Genomic DNA, 12,092 nt, shown 5'->3' on the forward strand with positions numbered 1-12,092 from the left:
GCCAGAGGTTGATGGGGGTTGAGGAGAGAAGGAGATTGTGTGTCTGCCTCAGACCTGACAGGAGAGCCCAGAACAATGTCACTAACATTTTCTAATGGAGTCTTCGCTTCCCACTGGAAGTGGGCAGTGTTTCTGTCTCAGTGTGATTTTTTAAAAAAATTATTTTTATTATTTGTTTATTTTTATTGGCTGCATTGGGTCTTTGTTGCTGTGCAGGGGCTTTCTCTAGTTGTGGAAAGTGGGGGGCTGCTCTTCTTTGTGGTGCGTGGGCTTCTCATTGTGGTGGCTTCTCTTATTGCAGAGCACAGGCTTTAGGCGCACGGGCTTCAGTAGTTGTGGTTCACAGGCTTCAGTAGTTGTGGCTCACAGGCTCAGTAGTTGTGGTGCACAGGCTTAGTTGCTCCGCAGCATGTGGGATCTTCCTGGACCAGGGATTGAACCCGTGTCCCCTGCATTGGCAGGTGGACTCTTAACCACTGTGCCACCAGGGAAGTCCCTCAGTGTGATTGTAAATAAGGCTCTGTATTAAACCTTGAGCATTTTGGCCTTCTGAGAAAAGATTATTTTTTTAATAAAAATTCAGTGATCTGAAGAAATGTGCACAATTCTGAGAAATATCACTTCTGGAAATATTTTAAAAAGCAAAGGAAGTGACCATAGTATGATAGTTGGTTCCCCTGTGGACAACATCACTGTTATGAAGTTTCAGAAACACAGAATTAAATTCTGTTTGCAATTCTTTTTCTCTTCTATGGGGATAATTTGGGGAAAGGGAAAATGAAGGACACATGTTAGAACCCTGTGAGATGAAAAAATGAAAGACAGTTCATCTTCACGGATACGGTTCAACAGAATTACAAAACAGCTGTAATGAGCTTGTCTAGTCCTGTTTGCAAAACATTGATCTTTTTCAGCAGCACAGTCAGTCCCTCACCATTCCTGGGAAAGTCTTTGTGGACAGTCAGGATTGTTCCAGCCCCCGTGTGGTTTATGCCACATTCTCATCTTTTGCCCGAAAAAATACTGGTTCCTCTTTTCTCACCCCTTTTCTCAGGGTTTGATTTAGTTTCCGAGTAACATTGACTCTATGTATGTTTTATTTCAAGTTTCTTTTATTTCTTACTACATTCTAGCTAAACCTTATTTCTCTTTGACGAGGAGAAGTTGCTTCATGAATCAAATAACTGTTATCACCTCTAATTAAAACATTTTGTTCTTCCCATGGATTGTAATGGAGTTGAATCATTTGCAGAATTCCTTCTTACTTTTCTATCATTTATATAAAGTACATTTTGTCCTTTTGGACTCATTGTTGCCACTGTGTGGAAGTACAGCTCATGACAAGTGCGTATCTAATAAAATATTTCTGATATTTGGAGCTGCAAACTGCTGTTTTCGTTTGACTCAAGAATCTTCTGGGGACTTCCCTGGTGGTGCAGGGGTTAAGAACCCGCCTGCCCATGCAGGGGACACGGGTTCAATCCCTGGTCCGGGAAGCTCCCACGTGCCGCAGAGCAACTAAGCGTGTGTGCCACAACTAGTGAACCTGAGCTCTAGAGCCCGTGAGCCACAACTACTGAGCCCACGTGCCACAACTACTGAAGCCTGCATGCCTAGCGCCTGTGCTCTACAACAAGAGAAGCCACCACAATAGAATCCTGTGCACTGCCACAAAGAGTAGCCCCTGCTTGCCACAACTGGAGAAAGCCTGCACACAGCTATGAAGACCCAATGCAGCCAATGAATAAATAAATAAATGAATGAATAAATAAATAAATTTATATATATACATATATAAAAGAACCTTCTGGGTGAAAAGGTATGTTTCATTTGCTACTATTTTCATATAGAACACAAAAGCCTGTTTCTTAAATTAACTCTTACCTAGACTTCCTTCACAATAAATATTATGGTGTCATCTTATGTGCATTTTGAGAGTCCATGCAGATACAAGCCAGTGTTAGTTCACACTTAGATTTAAGTAAAAATGAGGAGTCTCAGGAAGGACTTTTTAAGAAGAGCTAATTATAAATAGAAGCTGATTAAAACAAAACCAGAAACTCGAACCTCAAGCCCTGCCTTCTGTTTTTCTGAGCTGCTCCTTGCCAGTCAGCCCTGCCGGCCCTGTGTCTGCGCTCTTCCTTGATCCTGGTCTCTCAGGGCAGGGAGCAGCGGCGGTCCTCTCCCCTCCGCAGGCTGGCCCTGCGTCGGGCCTGGGGCCATCTCTCTCGACCTGCCTGGGGCGCTGTTATGTCAGAGAACTTTCTATTTCTTTCCCATCCCATCTTCCGTTAGCCCATAGACAAGTTCCCTGGGGCCTAAAAATACGGACTTAAGCCAGAAGCTTGTACTTGACTCACTTTAGTAATCATGTCTCTGTCACATATGACACTGAAACTCTCCCCAGCAGGTCACAACATCCACCCAGTTACCTCCGGGCCTCTTTTTCCTGCTGTTTTCTTATTTCTTGAAATCCTTTGCTCGGGTGGCTTCTCTTTAGAGGTGTGTCTACTTCTCTCACTCTTCTTCCTCTTCTCACACCTTCTGCTATAGATTCAACCCTCTTTCCTGGCTTGAGCTGTTCCCGTCACAAGTTGAATGCACGTCAGTCTCTGACATTGGCCTCCTTCCTACCTCCCGAGTAAGTGGCATCTGCTAGGTATCCCCTGCAGGCCTGGTTGTCCCCTTAAACTTAGAAACTGTGAGCCATTTCCTGGAGCTCGGCCTCACTTCAGTGCGGTTCTGGTGGTTTTCAGTCCTCTAAACTGCATCGTGGAGGCATCCGTGGAGGTTAGAAATCTGCTTCTCCCTGCTTCCGAAGCTTGGAATCTGGAGCACACGTGTGTAGTAATTTGCTATATATTCCTCCAAAAGTTGTAATTTTATTGACGTACAATTTATAGGCAGGTCGTAAAGCCGTTGCTGTGAGCAGTGTTGTGCAAGTCCCCGTGTGGACATCTGTTTCCCTTTCTCTGGGTGTACAGAGGCGTGGCATCGCCGGCTCGGAAGGCTGGTGTAGGTTTAATTTTACTGGAAGCTGCTAAACAGGTTTCCAGGATGACTGCACCATCAGAAGAGCTGAGCGCCACGTGCTTGGCGCACACGCATCTGCACAGAGTACAGCTGGGGCAACATATGACGAAGCAAAGCTGACACGCGACACGGACCACGGAGCACGAGGCGAAGGCTCCGGAAAGCTCCGGGAGGCTCCAGGAGGCGAGCACGGTGCCCTGTCGGGGGTCCCGAGGCTTCAGTGAGGCAGCCCCGCGCTGAGCCTGGGTCCAGCTCCCGTAGCTGCAGAGTCTCCAGAGCGCCCACCTCCGACCCAGGCTTCCTTGTCTGTACCATCGGGACGAGGACCGTATTTTCTTCGTAGGACTGAAGAGAGGATTGCGCGAGGAAATTGATATAAAATTAGGTTCAGTGCATGTCTGCTGTCGCTATTAACCTCTGTATCTTATAACTGGAAATAACGGGTGTGAAAGAGGTATGACCATTATAACGTCTCTCACCCCCTCACGCTAGACAGTAGACAGCAGAACCATCCTGAACCCTGAGAAACCCTCGCTGAGTCGGTGAGAAATGGCAAGGATGGTTCCGAAGCATCTGTGGGACCAGAGGGACTCTGGGGATGCGTGAGTCCTCTAGGGAGCTCATGGGCACTGGCAGCCTTGTGAAACAGAAAGGAAAAGTTCCTGTCTTCTGAGTCAGAAAAGCCAGTTGAGAATCAGTCTGACACTTGGTGGCTGTGCTAGTCACGTGTTCCCTGAACCTGTGGGACGTTAATGACTTCGAGTGCACACACGTCGGCCAGTGGTGACGTACGTGACAGTGGTGAAGTGTTTCGCTGATGGTGACATATTTTGCAGGGGTTATGGTTACTCTAGCCTGGGGGCTCTCAAAGTGGGGTCTCCTCTGGGAACCTGCTAGAAATGCACATTCTCAGGTTCTCTTCAAAGCTCACCCCAGTAGCTGTGTGAGAACGTTTAGAGTTAAGCAAATGTATACGTTTCAAATAAAAACGTTTAGGCCAGGGGGGGAAAACAGATGTTTTATTTCTCTACCTCAGTTCAAAATATATAAAACGTCTATCTGTAGACTTTATTTCAAAACCACTGTTTAGCCAAGGACAGAATCCCTTGGAAAGTCTAAAATTTGAAGGACTCATTGGTACATTAGGTTCTTTTGGGAAAAGGGATCAACTTTGAGTCTTTCTCCTGCGATGTGGCACTTGTCTTAATTCTCGGTAGGGTTTAGGAGACACTTGCTGGCACATTTTGCTGCTTAGTAATTGGAACAGTTCTCCCACCTCATGTGCGGCATCAGGATGGTGTCCCGAAAGCGCCATTTGTCCCTGAAATGAAGCATTCGATGGTGACTCCAGATAGATATCTTTTAATATAGTAATACAATTAGAGAGGGACGTATGTTTTTATTTTTCATTTCATCAACAGCTATGGACAAAATTCTAAATATTTGCGTTGCTCAAATTCCAAGCATAGTATAGACATTTCTCTCTCAAGTTTATGAAAAAAGACCAAAAAAAATACTTTTTCACTCAATTTGGGACTTCCAGGTAAAGTTGAAATGCAAAATCTGTACTCCTTCCATAAAAGTAGTCCTCAGATATGCGCATGTGAGCATGTATTTAAAACTGTTCACAGGGAATCATGGAGGCTTATGATAGAAAATAGACTTTGATGTAAATTCGTGAAGGTGATACACTTTCTAAAAGGGAAAAGAGAGAAGCACATTTCAGGAAGGTGCCTCTGCGGCCTGGGGCGCGTTTTGTCCCCACCGCAGCTGCTGCGCTGCTGCTGGTGTGGCTGGGGAACACGCGGATGCTTTGCACGGCTCCTCGCGGGTCATCCGCGGCTTCAGCACAGAACCCGTGCGTCCTGTCTTCTAGGCATACGTGTACGACACCCGCTCCAGCACCTTCTCCCGCAGACTCGCAGGACACAGGGACACGGTCACTGCCGTGGCCTTCAGCCTGGCCGCTGCCCAGGTACGGTCTCCTCTGTTTCATGCAACACTCACGTCATAGCTTCTTTATCTGTCACACTTTATTTTGGTGAAATTTTATAGTATTTAAGATTACATGCCTGCTTTCACTGAGCGCCGGGAGATGAGCCTAGGAAATAGGCCTTTACTGGGGAGAAAGAAATCGAGGGTGTTTTCTTTTATAATCAAAGTGTTCATCATTCGGTGCTGACAGACGTTTGCTCTAACCGAAATGTAGAAAAATAAGGAGATATCCATGAACGGGAAGATTGAAGGAAGAGGGCAAGTACAGGGCAAGTAAGGAAAGGCTTTTGAAGTTCTCGTGAAAAGAAATTAGGAGGAGGAGGAGCAACACGAAACTTAAAGACTTAATTAGGAGAAGGGGTTAAGAGAACGTAACATTAGCTGCAAATCAACCCAGAAAAGTGGATGATCTTGTACTAACTGCAGAGGGAGATTTTTGGTAAAAGATATAAGCAGTATTAAATATTAATGAAATGCGTATTGGCGGATATTGATTTCATTTTGTCCCTTTAAGTTTGAGGCTTTGATTCCAGGAGTACCACCGCTGCGTGACTGCGTGTGTGTGTGATTGTGTGTGCGACTGTGCGCGTGTGTGTGCGTGTATGTGCACATGTGCGAGTGTGCGTGTGTATGTGTGCGTGTGCGAGTGTGCGTGTGAATGTGCGCATGCACGTGTGTATGTGCGCGTGTGCACGTGTGCGTGTGTATGTGTGCGTGTGCGAGTGTGCGTGTGAATGTGCGAGTGTGCGTGTGAATGTGCGAGTGTGCGTGTGTGTGAATGTGTGCCTGTGATTGTGCGTGTGCACGTGTGTGCGTGTGAATGTGCGCGTGTGCGTGCGTGTGTGCGCGTGTGCATGTGTATGTGCTTGTGTACGTGTGTATGTGCGCGTGTACGAGTGTGTGTGTGCGTGTGTGTGCACCACAGGGAGCCGGACCATGGGTGCTGTTTTCCGTGCTGGCTTCCTTTCACCGGCACCGGGTTGTGCAGCCCGGGGCCCGCCGTGGTGCCTGGCCCGTAGCTCACCTTCCATTTGTACTGACTGTTGGAAAAATGCAAAAATGAAGCCTGTCACGTCCTTGACTGTGGGGCTCCCGTCGGCGTCCCTTGGAGTCTCCTTTGTTCCCACCCGCCTTTCCCTCCTGTGCAATGGGCACCGAGGTTCACGTTTTCTTCCCTCTTGTAAAAGTGCTGGGAGGCACGTCGGCTGTGGCCCTCTCACCCCCGAAATGAGGTCACGCTGCACTTACCGCAGTGAACCAGCCTTTCATAACTCACCGTGTATGTTGCAATGACCTATTTTAAAATTTTTTAGCGTGGTTTTTGACATTGTCGGCTCCCATTTTGAAGTTGGGCGAGCAGGCGGGCGTGGGAGGCGCCAGGCGCTGGCCGCGGTGGGCAGTTGGTAGCTCAGCCGTGGCCTCACACTTCCCTTTGGTGTAACTGGACTGAGGCACTTGTTTGAATACTTGAGAAGTTTCAACTGGAAAAGGTCGTGTGGGTCTCTATCGCCATCGAGATTATCTTAATGCGTAAAAGAACCGACAAGTGACCTACGTCCGATTACAAGAAGGACAGGGAGGCAGGAGGACCGCTGCTTCCCACGGACACCGGCCCTGACGCGGCGCCGGCGCTCTGGTTCCTCATCTCAGGAAACGCGAGGCCACAGAACCTGGATGGAGGTTTTCCAAGGTCAGTACTCTCTCCCACACATGCTTTTGTAAAATTGCTGTTAAATTGCAGGAGTGCTGTCTTTGTAATTAGAAATTTCTAGCGAAAGCCTCCTTGCTCCAAAGTTCTGTGTCTTGTCTGAACCCCATGATGAGAAAGATCTCCGTCGTCGCGACACTTCTTCAGGAGCGGACTCCAGCTGTGTCCAGCGGGCTTCGTCTCTTAGCACCGTATTTATCTGCTTTAAGACACGTGCTGTCCGCTCACTGACATTTTTCTGAGATCAGGGTGAACCTTAGAACCCTCATGCTTCCTTTTCAGTGTGGAGTGTTCTTCCGTTTCATTGAATCTCTGGTGTACCTGACACTGATGCTTAAAACTGTGTCCATAGAATGAAATATCGGACTCAAGCTTTGGTTTTAAAACATATACTACATGGTCCATCAAACAGTAATTTGAAATTTCTACTTGTAGAAAAAGAGCCCTCTGAGTTCGAATCCGGGCCTATTAACATTTACAATGCGTGTTTAAGTATAGAGGGTGGCTTGGTCCGTTTCCTGAGTAACAGAGGGGCCGGAGAGTTCACCTGCCACGGCTGAGGTGCCTGCGTCTTGGGTGGTGACACGTACCTCCCAGTAGGGGCAGGAGGGTAAAAACACGCAAAGTCTGGCTTTGTGGTTGGCACCTTGTACGCGTTCCCCTCTCCACAAGAAGAAACAAAGCACATGCACCACAGGTGTGGCGCCACGGGGAAAGGTCACACGTCGCAGGTTACCGGACAGGTGCGTGGCTCTGAGCCCTCTGGATCCTGCAGGTGTGACGCTGCAGCTGAGGTGCCGCCCCTGCCCCCCCGCCCCTTCCCCGTTCTCTTTGTTAGCAGTCTTCTCCATCGCATGCGTTTCAGGTGACTTCCCTCAATTTGAACACATGCTTGCAGCTCTCAGCCGTAGTCCTCCAGGCCCTCTGCTCCTGGTTGTGTGGTCAGCTCTGGCCGCTCGTGGCGGCTGGCTGAGTCCTGCTCAAGGCTGGGCCTGCGGGACCGGCCCCGCGCACCTGCGGGCCGCGCTCTCAAAATGCAAGCCCTCCTGTGAGGCAGCGTCCGTGAGAGTCAGCAAAGTGGCCTCACAGGCGGGAGGGTGACGGGCGCTCCCGTGGCTTGTCCAGGAGCTGACTGCACGTGGCCGGTGTGTGCCGACTTCACTCCAGGGGCACCGCGTGACTTTGGGGAGGGCAGGAGACGGAGGCCGTGACGAGTGTTTTCATAAATTTTAATGGAGAGGGAGATTATCCACTTTCAAAATGAAAGTTTTGAGCCCGTTGGAGCACGTCGTTCGGTTCAAATGTCCTGTGCGTCATTGTTGGCGCTGCTTGATTGTCAGAGTGAGACTTGCGGGTCTTGTGAGAGAAGATGACACTTGTACTAATGGAAGTATTCCAGCATGCATGTGTTTAAAGTGTGCAGTTTGATTTTTTCTTATTAATAATGCATATATGGCAATCCCAATCTCCCAGTTCATCCCCCCCAACCCCCCACGTTCCCCACTTAAGAGAGTGATACTTCATAGTGGACATTTAAGTTGCTTTTGGTATTATAAGTAATATTTTGATATATACCTTTGATTGTACAGTGTTTTCTGTGGCTAGATTTATCTTCTCAAGATTCTTAGGATCAGTAGTGCTGAGTAAAATGGTGAAACATTGAAAGGATCCTGACACATATAGACAGACACTTCCTTTCCTTACCAGCTTCAAGTAGGACCAACACCTCCGTTATCCTGTTATGTTCAGGAAAGAGTATCCCGTTGTTTTGATTTGCCTTTCTTTGATTGTCAGCGAGACCGTGTATTATCTTGTATGCGATCAGGTATTTGAGTTTTTTCTTTTCATTTTTAATTGGCTTGTTTATATCCTTCCTATCTTTATCTTTTGGACCCAAAGTTTTGCTTACGTATTATTCTACATTTTAATTTAAAATTGACACTTCGTCCTTTGTATTACAATGTTTTTTTCTAGATTTGCTTTTGCTTTTTTTTAAATCTTGTTTTCTCTTTCAAAATTTTTATTTACTAGAGAATATGAGGATGAGGTTTAAATTTACGTGTTTTGATTAGGCCACGTTACTTTGAGAGTTACGGTTTAGCTCTGCCAAGGAAAAATAACCTAAGTCTACATGTGGAAAAAAGTTTTGTAAATTGAATAACATGTAAAGTTTGTGATGTTTGCGATGGTTTGTCAGTTTGGGTCTGCACGTCCCTTCTAAGCGCCCGTGATGCGCAGGAGCTGCTCTTGGGGAGCCTCCTGCAGACGCCTGCTACCTGGCTGTCCTGTCCCCGCCATCACCGCCTGCCCAGGGCTCCCGTCCTGGTCTCCCTCCGTGGGCAGAGAGATTTCCTACTTTCTGAAGGTGACACAGAGGACTAGCTGAGCGTGAGTCATCTCCATGCCGTAAAGAGAGCAGCCGGGTTACTGAAAGTGCTTCTGGGCCAGGAGGCACCAGGCACACCGGGTCTTGTCTCCTCGCACAGCGGTGAGAAGATGCCCATTTCTAAGCCGTGTCTTCTCTCTGGGTCCCATGCTCTGGATGGCTCATCTGGGCTGAAACATCTGCGTCTTGTTTCTGTTTCAGTCCTTGTGTTTGTTCTGGTTCAGAGTTCAGTTTTCCGCTGCCTGGTCCTTGTTGATGTTCCTGGAAAGCTGTGCCCTTTCCCTAGTTCTCTGTGAAAGCCCCCCGTGGGCTCCTCGTGCCCGTGAGTTTGATCATGGAATCAGGAGAAGGCAGGGGAGTCAGGCTGGATCCGTGTAAACCGTGACCCCAAAGACCAGAGAAGCAGCTCCGCGGGAAGCAGCATTCAAGCACGCGGTCGGGTTGAGGATCCGGAAGGTTAGGTGTGAGCATCAGATCCCTCGAGGGTCTCCTCAGCAGTGCGGGGAGCGCAGCAGAGCTGGCGGAGGAGAGGAGGACGTGGGCCGCCTGCACGCAGGGCAGGAGGCTCAGGAGCCGTTACGCCCCCGGCCTCAGGCTCACAGACCCCCCAGGGCGTGGGCGTGGGGACCCGCTGTCACTGCCGTGCCGTCACTCCCCCAGAATGCGACCCCAGCTCACTTCAGATCAGAACGTGTTTCTTTAGTGCTTAGAATTAAGTATAGAGATAAGTACATCCGACCCACACTATTAATAGATTTTTAATAAATTTAGGAAGAATCTGAGAAGTGGTGTTTAAGATATTTGTAAATGTTTTAAGGACTTTGATATATTTAAATATCTGATTCTAATTTGAGGTGTGAACTGGCCTTAGACGTGTGACTTTTTAGTTGAGAAAAATAAGAAAATTTCACTGTTTGTGAGCAGCATTTTCATTTTTTAAGAGGACTTGAGAGTCACCCTATTTATACAGTTTAGTTTATTAGATTATTGAGAATTAAGAACTTGCAAGCATTTTGGATTTTTATTCTTGTCATTTAAAGTATGCAAGAAAGTGTAATGTGTTAAATTTTAAATGAATCTTGACAATTTTAAGACAGTTTAAATTATATTAAATCATCGCCTACGTTGTTCATCATGAGTAGATTCAATGTAAATCAAAGGCCACGTTGCGTGTGATTGTTAGAATCTACTAGATTTCTAAATAAAATAAATAAGATATTGAGTTAAAGCCTTAAGGAAACTAGGTTTTAAAATTTAAACCTTAAATAGATTGGATGATAATTTAAAAAACTGAAAAGGAACCACAGATCACTTTCTTCTGCGAGAAACCGTCTTGGTGCCTCCGAACCAGGCGTGGCCATGCTGTCCCGCGTGACCTTGTCTGCAGCATCTCCTCGGTGGGATTGCGATTCACCACGTGCTGTGTGGGCGGAAGAGGGCCATGGAGACTTGGCGTGCACGGGATCTTCTGCGCTGGGAAGGTGCTTCCGCTGTGCGAGAACCGCGGGCCCAGAGCCACCAGAGGCATCTCTGTGCCGTCCAGTCACATCCTGCCTCCAGCCTGGATTTACACCCAAGATACGGTGCCACGTCCCACACAGACACGTTTACATACGTGGGGCCTGACGTGAAAGGACAGTGTGTTTTCTCTCAGCTCCACGTCTTAATAACACTGGAAATCTTAAATGAAACAACAAAGCATAAATATTGAGAAAAACAGGCCCATCAGTTGTTGCAAAGATGCATGAACGCATAAGGAGCTGTGACACCATTCATCCCCTTTTGTTTCTCCTCAGGAACATGCGTTCTTGAAAAGCTGTCTTCAGTGTCTGTTGCCACCTTGATCTTATTTTCCTGGAAAAGAGAAAATGGTCATTTCAAGTCCTCTGTCCTCCTCAGCATCTCGAGGATGGGCCGTGACGTCATTTATTCCCCAGCCTCACGTCTCTACTGACCTCAGCGGGTTTAGGCGCGTTTGCGTTTTCAGTCTGTGTGCGGCCGTCCTGTTCTGTATGTCCGCGTCTCCTGGAACACACTGGCCCACTGCTCTGTCTCCTCTTTTTCAAGCTGCCCCGTTTATTGTTGGCATTGCAGCCTCAGTGACGTAGAAGAAGGGGTGCTGGTGGGGAGAAGGTCCCGCGCGTGTCCTGTGGTTGCTAAGCCAGCCCGCCGTGCGGCTCGCGGGGTGCGGGCTTCCGTGAGATTCCTTGTTTCAGCGGGTGGCGCGTGTGGAGGCCGAAATGTGCATCTCAGCCGATCTGCTTCGTCGTGTGGTTACAGGAAAACATCTTCCAGAGTTTTGCAGTCGCATGTCTGTGGCTGGTGCTTGTTTGTGATGCTATAATTTTCTTTCTCTTTTTTGTTGCTGTTGAAGAGTGTTGGGGGGGCCCCATTTGGGATTCTGAGCCTGGTGCCATGGTAACCTAGACGTTGCCCTAGAAATACAACTATTTAGGAGGAACGTAAGAGCATCTCCCGTGAGGACTAATTTTATGTGTTGACTGGCCTGGTGAGGGTGCCAGATGGCTGGCAAGGCGTTGCTTCTGGGCGTGTCTGGGAGGGTGTCTCCAGCAGAGAGGAGCATTCGGGCTGGTGAACCGCGTGAAGCCTGCCCTTCCCGCTGTGGGGGCCTCACCCCACCCGCTGGGGGCCTGGAAAGAGCCCTCACCAAGCGGTGAAGGAAGGGTGAATTCCTGTCTCCCCCTGAGTGGGGGTGGGGGGGGGGCGTCCACCTTCTCCCGCCTCAGACATCAGGCCTCCTGGTCCTCAGGCCCCCACCCTGGACGGAACGCCACCACCAGCCATCCCAGGACCTCTCAGGCTCCGTAACCACGTGAGCTAGTTCCTGGAATAAATCTCCTCGTATGTAATGAGTCTGTATCTGTCCTGTTGGTTCTGTGTCTCTGGAGAACCTAACACATCTCCTTATTCGAATGTCCTTGTTCCTCATTTGTTACTCCTACAGTTTAT

The sequence above is a fragment of the Hippopotamus amphibius genome, chromosome 6 (genome assembly GCF_030028045.1).
Source record: "Hippopotamus amphibius kiboko isolate mHipAmp2 chromosome 6, mHipAmp2.hap2, whole genome shotgun sequence".
Taxonomy (NCBI): domain Eukaryota; kingdom Metazoa; phylum Chordata; class Mammalia; order Artiodactyla; family Hippopotamidae; genus Hippopotamus; species Hippopotamus amphibius.